Genomic DNA, 15,802 nt, shown 5'->3' with positions numbered 1-15,802 from the left:
CTAGGATGTTTCGAAATAAGATATTTTGGCAAACTGTTGTCAAAGGGTCATGATAGGACACTTTGAAATAGTTGTGCCTATAATAAAACGCGTGAGAAGAGTTTAATGAGAATGATCTACCAGATGCAATGAGAGCTTGTGATAGCTCAAAGAATTGGGTTGCGTGTTAGTGCAACATCAACGAATGATTACATGTGGAATACACCAAGGCAAAAAGAGAACTACCCGATGTATGACTTGGAGCTGACATCTGGGGTATGTGCTCTTGAGGTTATAGAGACACTACCGAAATGGTGGGACATTTAATGTGCTCACAAATCACGAGGAGCCTGAGGTATGGGTTCTCGCAAAAGGAGTTAACCAAGAGGTAGCAACGGTGGATGGAGTTCCTTGAGAACTACAACTGCACTACTTCGTATCACTCAGAGTGTGGCAGTGAGGTGACCAACACATGACCTGGGTGGATAGCTGTGAGTGTTAGATGTTGGAGGCCTGTTGGCCTGCTGACTATGAGTGTAGTGCCGAAGGGATCGTTTATTTTTATCCCTACCCTAGTTATTTAGCTAGATCTGGTGAACAAGATACGAACGGCATGTGTGATTAACAAATGAATTTGTCTATAGATTGATGATCTTTGTCAAACTAAGGGTTCTGATTGTTAAGATGCGAGTTGGCATTCTCAAGTGTCGGGTAGGACGTGTGTGCCTGAAAGATGTGCGATTGTCTGTAGAACCACAATAGAAAATGCTATGAAAGACATGGCATGCTCATAGGCATAGGATGTGTAATGAATACAAACTCAGGGTGTTTGTTAAGGATCCAATCAATATGCGATCGAGGTATTCAGGTAATAAGCTAAGTTTTGTCTTAATTACTTGATCGGCCAGATGAAAATTCCAAGGATGAAATTTCTTTAAGAAATGGTGAATGTAATACCCAAGAAATTGGGATTATTGGAGATAAGCATTTTATTAAAAAATTAAAATTTCAGGGAAGATTGGTATCTAAATAGCCCAAAAAATTGACCTAATCAACTGCAGGGGGTGCCTTGGAGCTGAGATATCCAAGGAAAATGATACAGCATTGACGAGCACCTCGAGAAATGATTTTTAGCATCGAGAGAAATCGAATCAGGAATAATTTTTGATACAGCTAAAATGCAGCTGCGATTTAGGCTACAAAATCGAATTATCGTAGAGGGCTTCCGGGAAGTCAACCGAATCTTGATAGGGCTCATATTCGGTATGTAGGACAACCCTTCTGTGGTTTCAGGAAGAAACGAAAGAGTTTACGGCCAAAACAAATATTCGAGCCTAAGTGCAGTTTTCAAAAATTACCAAAGGGAGGTCGAAACGATATTTTTTCAGAATCTTCAAGGGTCAAATGAAAGTTTTAGGACTTGAGGAACTTAATGGCAATTATGTAAAGTTTAGGGGCTATGTGAAAATGGGCCAAAGTGAGAAAGCCAAAGTGTGAAGGGCCAAAGTGTAATTTCAGAAAAACCTCCAAACAGCCATAGCCGACCAGCCTATCCAGTCGTCGAATTCAGCCACAGGAGACTCAAGAAAGTGGCTAGAGGGCCTCGGGGCAAGGCTAAGACAAGTTTCATGGCCGACAAACGGCCTAAAACTCGTTGAAATCTAGCCAACTTTCGGCTAAAAGTGGCCAAAATTTTGGCCACTTAGATAGCGAAAATTGAGCCCTTTCGATGGGTTTTTTGACCGACTTGGGAAAGGTAGAGGCTCTAGGGGACTTGGGTTGATCAATATCTAGTGTTTGAAGGCCCGAAAATGCCTATAAATACTATTTCATGGTGGCCGATTCTGGAGGGGTTTTAATCTTCAAATCGAGGTCGTTTTCGAATAAATTGAGAGTCGAAATTAAGGGGCTTTTGTTGCCCATAGCTTGAGGAACAAATCTGGAAACTTTGGTGCATTTTGGTGGCCATTTGATGCGATTTCGAAGCCTTGCCGGAAACGAGAGGCCCGCCTAAGCCGAGGCTTTAAGCCTTCGGTTGAGCCACTATGGGTGGTCCTTTCAAGCCAAGACCAGTGCCATCGTGATCGATTCATCGAGGAGAGCAAGCTAGTGGAGAGAACCTAATTTTTCGATGTGCCATTACCGAGGAAGACGATCTGGGCATGAGCCACATGCGCTGGTCTTCAAGCGCAGCCACTCGCCCTAGTGCGTGCGGGCGTGTGGAAGTTGGGAAAAATAGGCAAAAATCATTAAAAAAAATAGAGAAAAATAAGTTATGGGGGTTTATGCAAAAAGTTTTGATGTTGGCCATCCCGATGTCTCGATTTTCGCACCAACCAGCCTCATTTTGTGTGCAAACAAGGGTTTGAGGTAAGTTCATTAATTTTCCTTTGATGTTCTTAAACTTTAATGAATTGTTGTGGAAAAATATTGGAGAAAATAGTCCTAAAGGTATTTATTTGAATTTTTAGAAGGAAAAATAGAAGAAAATAAGGAAATTGATGTTTTGAGATTATTAGTGATTAAATATGATTTATAGGATTGTTGTGCTCAAGATAAAGTGATTGATGCAACTTTTGAGAGTTGACACGAAAATCAAGGCCGAACACGCATATTGAGGCAATGTGCATTTTTCGAGTTATTCCGAACTTCATGCCAAGATGAGTGGTTTTATCCCGAGAACCTATATATGACATGTTTGCCTCATTATACATGATATTTATCGAAGTTATGATCATGTTGTCATATTACATGGAAAGACATGATTTTTGCATGGCACGATATATTGGCATGTTAGTACTCGTGTATGGGATTGGGATGTTGCCTTGATAGTGTAGCCATAATTCCCCAAGGGCAATTGATGGAACAACATTAGGATTATCTTGCTGAAGGTTTCAGGATTCTGCCTAGGGTTCCGTGCTGAGCTGGTAGGCTAGGAAAGTTACACTAGAGCATATGATTGTTCATGTTATTGCACAATGCATTCATGTATCATGTTTCTAAACCCTCACTAGAAGATTCATCTTCTAATTAGGTTATACCCGTGGAACATTCAAACGTTCTAGTTAGGATTTGCAACTATGGCAAAAGGATGATTGATGACATAGTCGATGGGTTCGGCGAGTTGTTTGGGTATATGCTCCTTTGTGAGGATTGAGGACATGTTCTTAGTCATGATTAGAAGATTGTACTATATTGATGATCATGTATAATCATTACGGTTTGATGTATTTTTTAGGCATCATTAGTTTGTATCTGAGGTGCTTAGCTGTTATTTCGAGAAATGAGTCTCCATGTATTTAAGTAATTGACAGATTTTTATGTTATGGATCAGATATGTACCATATCAGGTTTCGATTTTTAGCTTCCGCATTTATAATAATTACCTGTCTTAGCTTATTGATTCTTATCTTGGTATGCTGGGAAGGTAGAATGGAATTGTCGAGAAATTATTTATATTAAAAAAAAAATATTCTCAAAATTCCTAAATTATTTAATGCTCGAAAAAACGGAGCGTTACAATAAACCTCACATTTTAGTTGTTGGTCTGATGGACTAGTTAAATCTCACCCTTTCTCTGGCTAAGTGCAATGAGTTAAACATCACCCTCCCTCACATTTTAGTTTTTGGTTATGTGAAACCTATTGAACACCGCCCCATCATATGATTAAATAGGAGAATCAAACATTTTTTCATGAAATGCACCCTCACATGTTAGTTATTGGATACACCCAATCAAACTGATGAACCCCTGCGATAATGGAAAGCCACGATGAATCAAATTCATCGTTTAAATCTAATATTCTTTTGCACGTGGGAAGATTTTTGGAGCTTCTATCCTAATGGTCTCATCGTTAAACATTCATTTCATCATACATCCCATGCATAATAAAATGAACAACATGCATAAAATATAAGCAATAAGTAAACCAGATGAGTATAAGCCTGAGCACAGAATAAACCCAAGCCTTTGAGGTTTAATCTATGCCACACATCACATCAAACTTGATATGACGAATTGCTTGGCTTCACCCGCTTCTTGCTTGAGAATTCATCAACACCTTGATGTCTTCACCATCTACTCCTTGATATCGTCTTCATTTACAACATTTGTAAAACAAAGACTAAAAGAAACTACTCGAGACTTATGCATCAATACATTATCGAATGAATAAATTATTACATATTAACTAAATCAATATGAAGCTCATGTTACATTCATTCATTCACATCAAGCCCATGTTCATCTTGAACATACATTCATTTCACTGCTTCAAAATAATTTTGAAAAACATTTAACTTGCATATATCTAATAATACAACCAGGCTTCATAAACACATACTTAACACCCTTGTGTCGTCGTCTAATGTGGAAACCCATACAACCAACAACATCTAGGCATGTAAAGCATGTTATCTAGACTTTACAGTTAGTGGGAGTTGATTGCAGCTTTAGATGAGTTGACTAGCACTAACACTACAAAAAATCACAGTTTTAGTGACGAAAATTTTCATCGCTAAAGCTTTTAGCGACGGATTCAGTGACGGGGGTATACCCGTCACTAAATATGGCGAGAAATAGTAACGAGCTCCATTTTGAGACGGAATCAGCGACGGGCCTATCTCCCGTCGCTGATCAGAGACGAGTGTGACGCCCGTCGCTGATGAGCGACAAATGCGAGTCTGTCACTAATTTAGATAAAATAAATAAATAAAAATTTTAAACGTAAATTTTTTTTATTGTTAAAAAATTACAGTGACAAGAGACAGACCCGTCACTGATCAGCAATAGGTAAGAGTCCCGTCGCTAATTTTAACAAAATAAAAAAAAAATTAAACGTAAATAAAAAATAAAATTATAAATTTTTAAAAAAAATTAACAAAATAAACAAAATTATTTTCTAAATAAATAAATTTGTGTTAAATCAAAAATAAAATTATAAAAAATTTACATAAATAAAAATTTAAATATAAAAAATTTATATTTAATTATTATTCAAATTTTGTTTATTTTATATATATTTAAATAAAATTTATATATAAATAAAATGGATTATAATTAACAATTTTCTTTAATTAATTAAATAGAAATTAAACTTTACATTTATATAATCATTAATTTAAAAAAATTAAAATTCATATAAATTTATAAAATAACAAAACTAAATTTGTAATTCAAACTGATTAATTCATAAATATTCAGTTACAATCATCATCATTACAATCATCGCTTTGTTCCTCATTATCAGAAAATTGATTACTCGGTCCTGATTGAATCGACGATCTAGGTTGTTGATAAGATGTGCTAGGTTGTTATAACGTCATCATCTGTTGCAACCACTAACGCAGCTGCACATTCTCATTTCTCACCTCTGTCACCTCGGACCAAGCGGAATACAGCTCCTCATCCATCTGAGTTCAAGCGGAATGCAACTCCTTATCCATCCGAGTCCGGGTGGAATGCAGCTTATTTTGCATCTCGACCACCTGGGTTCAAGCGGAATGCAACTCCTCGTTCATCTGGGTGACCCTTAATCTCATTTGTTCTAATTCCGACGACAACCCATATGAACCACTAGAGCTACTACAGGATCCAACCAGGAATGACTGCCTACCTTGAAAGCTAAGACCGTAGACACGACCCTTTTTGTTCCTACCAGAGACAGCCTGATAAAAAATCTGACGTTCATCGACTGTAGGTGGAGAGGACGACTCGCTACCACCGGCTGATGCCGAAGATACTTTTGCACTTAATCTCTCAAACGCCTCATATATATATAAATTAAAATTTTAACGTTGTCAATTAATAAAAAAATTATTAAATTATAATATTAATTAAATTGTACAAAATACAATTACTACGACGGCTTTTGATCTATTATCAACCCATACTTCTTGTCCTTAATCATCCTTTTGAGTGTGGGTTCTCTTGAAAATCTCAAATTCATTGGGCTCACGTTCTAATTCTCTTGCATGCATGACAAATATATGAAGTAAATAAAAAATAATATAAACAATTATATAAATTTATAAAATTTACATTTAAGTAGAAAAACTAATTATTACCATCATTCTTCGGCTCTATGTGAAAGGAATGGATCCGTCTTTGTAGACTGACCCACCAGTCTCTGAGGCGCGATTCTTCTTGTTTTGTTCTACTTGTTTCTTGTATTCGTCTTCATCCCATTTGGCCTACAATGCTCGCCGCACCATCGGATTCATCCACTCGCCCTTATCTGCACCTCCTTTAATTTTATTCAAATTATTTCTGAATTCTCCAACCAGATTTATTCCAAGTTATCCATATACGATCACTCTCATCGAATTGCCACTTAAACTCCTCTTACAAGATATTAAAAATGAATAAATATGTATACACATTTTTTTTGAAACTTTCTATAATTAATAATTGCAATTATACTTACGCTAAATTCGTCCAGCCACATTCGTCATGTTAATTCAGGCACATCATCCCAATGAAGCCAAGTTTCAGTGTACCGTCTCTTTCAAATCTTTGATTGTACACCTGGTGGGCCAACTTTAGAGAAAAAACTGTAAAACCAATATTTATCAAGTAAAAAATTATATTTTTGTGTATAACAATCACAAACAATTAATTAAAAATAATATATATAAGATACTCATTGATCACAATTCTGATTACATGATAAGTTTACTCGATGATCAGCTTTGTTAGTATTAACTGGCTCAGATGGAGTGGGGTCAATATTCTGTGCAAGAAAAGATGTCGAAGGATATGCGTGGTGTAGGCATAAATAAGTATGGGTTACCTCCTAGGGGATGAAAAGTAGACCCATGATAGGGGACCAAATGTGGTGCAGTCCCAAATGGGTGGGATATGGATGGAACTGTAGTATAACCCATATAATATGGCATAAAGGGAAATGGTTGTTGGAACTTAGGCATGGGAACGAAAGCATGTGGGTGCGATGACTAAGGATATAAAAGAGTAAACGGAACAGCATGTGTGGAGACAAAAGAAGAAAAGTGTGAACCAACACTACTAAGATCTGGGGAAGGTGTGTCCCTATAGGATCGACGTCTTCCTCTACTCCTACCCTTGCTTGGTTCAAGCGATGAATGTCTTGACATCTGCTTTTGATAATTACATGAAATATAAAAACACGGTAAAACATACAAGGTCACAGACATTCAAAAATATAAAATATATTATATCATAACATATATAAGTAAATTCACATATTCATAAATAAATCAATATGCTTCTACAAATTCATCACTATCTATGTCATCAGATAATAACTCTTCTTCGTCGTCTTCTAATATATATTCTTCCTCTGCATCATCATCTTCTTTTTGTTGAATAATATTTGAAATATCTACTTCCTCGACCACCCCATTGTGATTATTATTAATTTAATTTAAATTATATATTATTATAAAATTTATTTTAAATAAATTTCTAAATCAAAAAATCTCATTTGTGCAAATAAATTTTATTTTGACCTATAAAAATTATTTAATAACCATATGAGAAACTTATATTTAATACTAAATAACAAATTAAAACGGCCCCTAAACCCCACTTTTTATTATTTAATTCTATTTTTTAATAATTAAAATTTAACATTAATTACCCCACCCACGCACTGCGAACACCCCCCCCCCCCCAACGGTGGAGTCACAATTCAAAATTTTATATTTAACATTATTTAATTCTAATTTTTAATTTTTAATAATTAAAATTAAAATTTAACATTAATTACCTCACCCACCCACTGTGAACACGAGTAATGCTATTTGACCGTCCTCAATGCCATCCTTCACTAAATTACCAATATACCCATTGTTTGGAATTACTAAAATGGCCTTCAGCCAGATTTCCTCTCTCTCTCTCTCACACCAAAGGCCGAGTCCTCCTTCCACAGTTCCACTCAATGGCCCCATTTGTTGCAGCTTAATTAAAGAAATTATAGTTTCTAACTTCTTAGATTATAGTTCTAAAACTTAGAATAAGTTGTAAACTTGTTTGTTGCAACTTCTTAGAAGTTGTAGTTAAGTAGTTGTGGTGTTTGATATCATAAACTGTAAAATAACTTATTTTTGTATAATTATCCATAATACCCTTAGTAGTTATAGAATGATAATTTAAAAATTAATTAGTGTATATGTATAAGTTTCAAGTGTTATAAAAAAATTAATTAGAGTATCGAGAGAGAGGAAGATGGCGAGAGAGAGAAAGATATCTGAAAATGGAGATGGCGATGGAGAAGAAAAACCCATGATTTCGTAGACAATAAGGTAATTCTTTGTTAAAAATAAGGCTAAAATTATTGCAAAAATGTAATCATTTAAGCAGAAGTTGTAAAAGCTGGGGTACCCCAGTTTTGGAAAAAACCAGCTTCTAAGTTAGTAGAAGGTATAAGTTAGAATTCTATAAGTTAAAACAAACACTACATCCCAATATTTTTTAAGCTAGAAGCTAAAAGTTACAGCTTTTAAGCTGCAACAAACAAGCCCAATCTCTCACTCTCCTCTCTCTCTCTCTCTCTCACTTGCTCTCTCTCTCATGCGACCTACAAAAAGATTTGACAGTCCATCGCACGTCCGATCTACAAGGAGGTAAGTCTCTCCCACAATGATTTTCAGCACACATCCATCATATATACCTATATACGCGTTATTTGGGTTTGGCTGAAACATTAAGCTTAGATCTATGGATTTTCGTCTGTTGGATCTTCCTAGTTTTTGGGTATGTTGGTCGATGGGCGTTTGGGTGTCGGATGGTTGCCTTTGATCGCCGGAAACCACTGGCCACGGTGGCTGGTGGCAACTGGCAATACATTTTAAGTTGTGGCCAGTGGCGACTAGCAGTGCATTTTAAGTTGTGGCCAAAAATTAAAAATTAAATCTACAAAAATCTAATATTTAAATCTGACCCATTTTTGTATATGTTAACCCCCTTGACTTTGTGTTTCTAATGTTAGGCTCTGATCGTGGGAATCTCCGGCTTACGATGGTCACCGACAGCTGTTGGTGGTGGCGAGCTGGTTGGGTAGTTTTTGTATATTTGTATACAAATATATATTTGTATATTCCTATTTTTGTGCTTTAGTTTTTATTTTTATTTTTTTGTTGTTTTTTTTTATGGTAATGATGAAGATAATTTTGTTCTTGAAATGAAAATTAAATAAGGTGATTTGTTTTGAGTTGTAACTTGGTGATGATGAGAAGCTAATGTTGAACTTCAAAACAAAGCCTAGTATATTGTAGAACAGTTATTTCGGCTTCACATCCTTGCACATTTCCATTTGGAAATAATAATGTCTATATTTTTTGGAAAAGAATTTTATTTCCCTCGGCACAGGTGGCCATCTCGTTGGCAGCTTTTGCATATACTTCCTGAATGACAAGTCAAAGAACTTAATTAGCTAGGGCTTCCATTATCGGGTATGGTTCTATTTGTGTTTGCATTCTTTAACCTTACCATCAATGTGAGGCTTGTGATTATTGTTACTGTTATCACTAAATCTTCTAATTTCCCTCAGCCATGGTATTGTTTATTTTTGTTTTCACATACTTGAATGATCCCAATTGCCTCGGGTTTAGGCTTTAATTTAATTTTGTGGTGTTGCTTAGAAGAGGTTTTGCTACTTTGTTGCAGATTGGGATCTCTTGTGGTTGGGTGGATTTGTGGTTCTTTCTTGGTTCCTACGATCCCATCGGTACGCTTGAACTTCTAACATCACTAGCAGCGAGATCATACCAGCCCCAGCTTCTCTTCCTCTTTTCAGTAGGGGCTTAAAGTTTTGCAGCAGAGAGGGTTTATTTAGCAAGATTCTTCTTCGTCTTCTTCTTGGTCATTAATTTTGGCATTTTAAGTATAGATGTGTGTAGGAAGCTGCAGCAGCCCATTTGTTATATTAAATTTACATAATTCATGTAGCTTATTAATAACACCAGTGGGGTAATATCAATGATATATGTGACTGGTTATAAGTATTTCTCTCATTCTCTCTGTAAGTGCATGCATGTTGCTGTTTCTACCCCATTTTTCTGGTTTTCATAAGGTTAGACCATTGTTTATTCTAAATTTTCATTTGAATTAGTGTGAAAGAAACAATGTATTAAGCTTTAATCGTTACAACATTTAAAGACTTTTAAGGGCCACCACTATATGATTTAAATTTGTATATTCATATCCATTACCGAACAAAGCAAGCATTATTACTTAAAATTATATGATTACGTACATTTAAATTTGTATATTGGGCGAGTAATCACATTTTGATTTAAAATTATGCAATTATTTTGATAAAAATAATTTGATACGCTTTTATAACTCTTTTTTAGCATTATATTTAAATTTTTACCGTAGAAAAGATGAAAAGAATACATAGTGAATAACTAAATATTATAAATTTCTTAAATTACACCAAAATGTTAATAAGAAAACAAAAAAAGGCAAGACCAATTATACATTTATGCCAAGAATCATATACAACTCCACGAACAGATGAAATGTGATTTAAATGAACAATTTATAATCGAGTCCGTCAAGCAATGCTTATTCGGACAATGCAGAAATTAAAAGGAAAAAAATAAATTAAAATTATATAAATTCAATCACGTCCATCATTGAAACCATCTTCAACCTTTTCCTTGCTGTATCGGCCAGTGGTGAATTTTGTTCGTCAGTCAAAATCTGAATGCACAACACAATAAAGAAAACAAATAATGTTCTTTAATTTTCATTTTAACAACCCAAATGATCACCATATCACCATAAAAAAAAAAAAAAAAAACAGAAACAAACGGAAGAACTGAAACAGAAAGGGCAATATATAAATATATATAAATGTATGTATATATGTATGTAACAGCCTAACCAGCTACAACCGCAGCCGCCGGTCGGAGATTCCCATGATTAGATCCTACCATTAGAAATACCAAGTCAAGAGGGTTCACATGCAAAAAAATGGACCAAATTTAATGGTTAAATTTTAGTAGATCTGATTTTTAATTTTTCGCCACAACTTAAAAATGCAGTGCTAGCTGCCACCGGCCACCGTCACTGGTGTTTTTCGGTGATCAGAGGCAACCGCCTGACACCCAAGGGCCCATCAACTAACATACTCAAAACCAGCAAGATCCAACAGCCGAAACTTCGTAGATCTAAGCTTAAAATTTCGGCCAAACCAAAAAAATGTGTATATACGTATATATGATGGATGTGCTGAAAATCTTTGTGGGAGAGACTTACCTCCTTGTAGATTGGAGCAATGGAGACGACGGGTTTCTCTCTCAAGGTCGAGCTCGGCTGGGTATGGGCAACGAGAGTGCAAGCAGAGTTGGCGACGACGGCGCATTCCTCCTTCAAGGTTGAGGGCGAGTGAGATCGATAGATAGATAGATACAGAGATAGAGCCGGCCACCGCCCCGCCACCTATGTTGTACGGAAACACCTCATAGGTGTCGTTTTCCCCATTTCTGAAACGTTTCAGAAACGTTTCTTATTCCCATTTCGGACCCTATTTATGCCTATATTTTTAGAAAAACGTTCGTTTCTACGTTTCTATTTCCTATCAGAAACATTTCCCGTTTCCGTGCAACATAGCCCGCGAGCACCGTCCGGAACGACCTAAGGGCTGCCAGAAGGGAAAGATAGCGACGATAGGAATGAGAGAGAGAGAGAGACAAAGAGAGGGAAAGGTCGCCCGAGAGAAAGAGAGAAGAGTAAGAGAGTGAGAGAGAGGAGGTAAAATCTGGGTCTTGGGAGAAAAGTAAGTGAGAGATGAGGTAAAATATGGGTCTTGGGCCACTCAAAATATCGCGATATGTCATGATATTTTGGAATCAATAAATCGCGATATATCATAATATATCGAGGATGGCATTGAGGGTGACTTAAAGGATGGCCAAATAGCATTACTCCTCTTGTGAACACCCCTCGGTGGAGTTACAATTCAAAATTTTATATTTAACATTATTTAATTCTAATTTTTAATATTTAACATTAATTACCCCACCCACCCACTGTGAACACCCCCCAACAGTGGTGTTACAATTCAAAATTTTATATTTAACATTATTTAATTTAAATTTTTAATAATTAAAATTTAAATTTAACATTAATTACCCCACCAACCCACTGTGAACACCCCCGCCCCCACAGTGAACACCCCCGGCGGGTGGAGTTTAAATTCAAAATGTTATATTTAATATTATTTAATTCTAATTTTTAATAATTAAAATTTAAATTTAACATTAATTATCCCACCAACCACTGTGAACACCCTCCCACTGTGGAGTACAATTTTGTTCATCCCCTTTAACGGGGTGAACATGACCCCCAATCCTTTCAAGGTCAAATTTAACAAGGGATAGCTAAATAGTGATTTGCTGTCTCTCTCTATTAAATTTGACCCCCAAAGAACTGGGGTCATGTTCAGGGGTGAACAAAATTGCACTCCCCACTGTGTGAACGCTCCCAAGCGGGTGGAGTTTAAATTCAAAATTTTATATTTAATATTATTTTATTTTAATTTTTAATAATTAAAATTAAAATTTAACATTAATTACCCCACCCACCCTGTGAACACCCCCCCCCCCAACAGTGGAGTTACAATTCAAAATTTTATGTTTAACATTATTTAATTTAAATTTTTAATAATTAAAATTTAACATTAATTACCCCCACCAACCCACTGTGAACACCCCCCCCCCCCCCCCCTCGCCCCCACAGTGAACACCCCCAACGGGTGGACTTTAAATTCAAAATTTTATATTTAATATTATTTAATTCTATTTTTTAATAATTAAAATTTAACATTAATTACCCCACCCACCCACTGCGAACACCCCCGCCCCCAACAGTGGAGTTACAATTCAAAATTTTATATTTAATTTAAATTTTTAATAATTAAAATTTAACATTAATTACCCCCACCAACGCACAGTGAACACCCCCCAACGGGTGGAGTTTAAATTCAAAATTTTATATTTAATATTATTTAATTCTAATTTTTAATAATTAAAATTAAAATTTAACATTAATAACCCCACCAACCCACTGTGAACACACCCCCCCCCCCCCCCCAACGGTGGTGTTTAAATTCAAAATTTTATATTTAATATTATTTTATTTTATTTTTTTATAATTTAAAATAAATAAAAAAATTAATTTAGACTCCCCTGAACCTCCCCCTCCCCCACGGCCGCCCCCCTTCTTTATATTTAGTTTTTATTTTTTATAATTTAAATTAAATAAAATTTTTAATATGAATTGCCCCCACTCTAAAACCCCCACCGCCCCTCCCCTTTGTATTTAGTTTTTATTTTTTATAATTTAAATTACAAAAAAAAACCCTTACATGTGAACTGCCACCACCCACTAAACACACTTTTTTAATTCTTTTAACTACTTATTGTTTTGAATTTAAAATTTTTATTTAAATCACATAATACATAATAATAATTTATACAGAATATTTAATAATAATATATAACAATATAAATATGAAATAAACATGTAATAAATATAAATGACATAACTATTAAGATTAACAATTAATAATTAAATAAATATATTAATCAAGCAATAAACAACAATATACTACTTAACAATAAATCAAATAATATCTATTATGTAAGAAACATTCAATACTGTAATTTAAAATTTAAATAATTAACAATTAAAAATAAAAAATACCTTTAATTCTTAATGAGATTGGTATCTTCGTAGTCAAGATTAAATCACACCAAAATAAAATCACGAATCGTGATTTCAATGAGAGTGAGACAGAAGCAAAATAGCGTGAAAAATAATGAACTTAACAGCAAAACAGTGAGGAAAAAATCAAAGAAGAACAAAGATGGAGACGAATGTGGGGGGAGGGGAGTCTTTAAAGAGGAAGGAAGGGAGGGCAAGTGTCATGAGGGAGGGAGACCCCTCGCCACAAGCCAAAACCAGCGACAGGCATGCTCGTCGTTAGTTCGGGGGCACTAGCGCCCCCAAAACCAGCGACGAGCACGTACCTATCGCTGGTTCAGAGGCACTACCGCCCCCTAGAAAGGGCGGCACCCCAGAACCAGCGAAGGGCACGTGCCCGTCGTTGAATAATAATAATATAATATTTAAATATAGATTAAAATAAAATATTATTTTAATTTTACAACATTAAACTGAATTGAATTAATTAATTTAAATTAATATATTATTTTAAAATAAATATATATTTTTAACTGTTTTAAAATATAATTGATTTATAAATATTTAATTTTACAACTTTAAAGTAAACAGGAAAAAAAAATTTACAATCAAGAGAGAAGAAAAATTATAAAAATATATAAAGAACAATAACTGAAAAATAAATAAAATATTTTTTAATAATTTGTAAATTTATTATTAATTCTAGAAGAAGAGATAAAAATGTATTTTATATTTTTAAATAACTAATAATGTTTATATTATAAATAATAATAATTTTATAAAATATTTTACTAATTAATTTATAATTTTAAATTACATATATTTTGTAGACTAAAAATGATAAGTCTTTTATAGAGGAAACTAAAAATGATAATAAAATTAATATAGTTCTTTTATAGATATTTGATTTTTCGACTTTACATTAATTAAAAGAATAAGTATAAGAGATAAATAAATAAGGAAAAAACAGTAATAAAAATAAAACATTAAAGAGTACGTGAAGTACAATGATTGAATAAGGAAACAAATTATTTTTAAATTAAAATATTTTTCAATAGTATGCAAGTTTATTCTTAATTTTAAAATAGGAGGTGAAGGAAAATCTTTTATTTTTTAAATGTTCAATAGTTTTATGTTATAAATAATAATAATTATATAAATTATTTGACTAATTAATTTTTAGTTTTAAATTATATATATTATTTAAACTAAAAATTATTTTGAACAAGTGCATTTAATGCAGCTCAATCGTTAACTATAAATATTTGGATGGTGTAGCATTAATTATGAGCTCAAAGAACATTCATTACAAGTGTTCAAGTGTTCTAAATTGCAAGTTTTTATATTTTATCTCTCATGCTTTAAATTGACACAATTTTTCTCATGCTATTGTTGCATTCATTATTATTATTTATTTTCTAAATCTTGTATCAATTGAGAAATATTCTTACTGAGAAGTTGAATTCTCATATTATCTCTTTTGAATGAAGCAATATTTTTTGTATTACTTAACAATAACAAGTGCTATATATATGTCATATGAGGTTGTATCACATCTAGCATTATTGCTAGAAAACCTATCTTCTGGATAGGATAAGTCTCTTAAGAGAAAAATAAAATAAATAATAATTTGTTTAAAAGTGTTCTCTTTGAAATAAAGTTGAATATCATTTCATTGATTAAAGAATAAAATTTTATATTATTATTCAAATAAGTAAAACGATATAGATATAATATAGTAACAACAAAGACTTTGTAGTCTTGCTTTTATATTTTTCACTAAAAATACTTAAAATATTATCAAAAATTATTATTTATCTCAATTATACAATTAATTGGAGTGTAGCATAGTCAAAAATATAGTTACCTAATTAAATATAAATTTTTAATATATATGATATTACAATTAAAATTATGTATCTCTTAATGCGCACGCCTTACTCCACTATTAATAAAAATATATACCTACTCTTGGGAATTATTATTTTCCTACTGAGTGAGTCATTCGTGCCTTTTCCAGGAATTAAACCCTGTACCTCCTACTCTCCAAAAACTTACACGTGCATGAGCTAATATGAATGTCTTATTTATTCATGTTCAAATCAAAATTTAAATTTAATTTAAATATTT

This window comes from Diospyros lotus, chromosome 10 (assembly GCF_014633365.1).
Source record: "Diospyros lotus cultivar Yz01 chromosome 10, ASM1463336v1, whole genome shotgun sequence".
Classification (NCBI taxonomy): Eukaryota; Viridiplantae; Streptophyta; class Magnoliopsida; order Ericales; family Ebenaceae; genus Diospyros; species Diospyros lotus.
Note: the sequence above shows the minus strand (reverse complement) of the source record.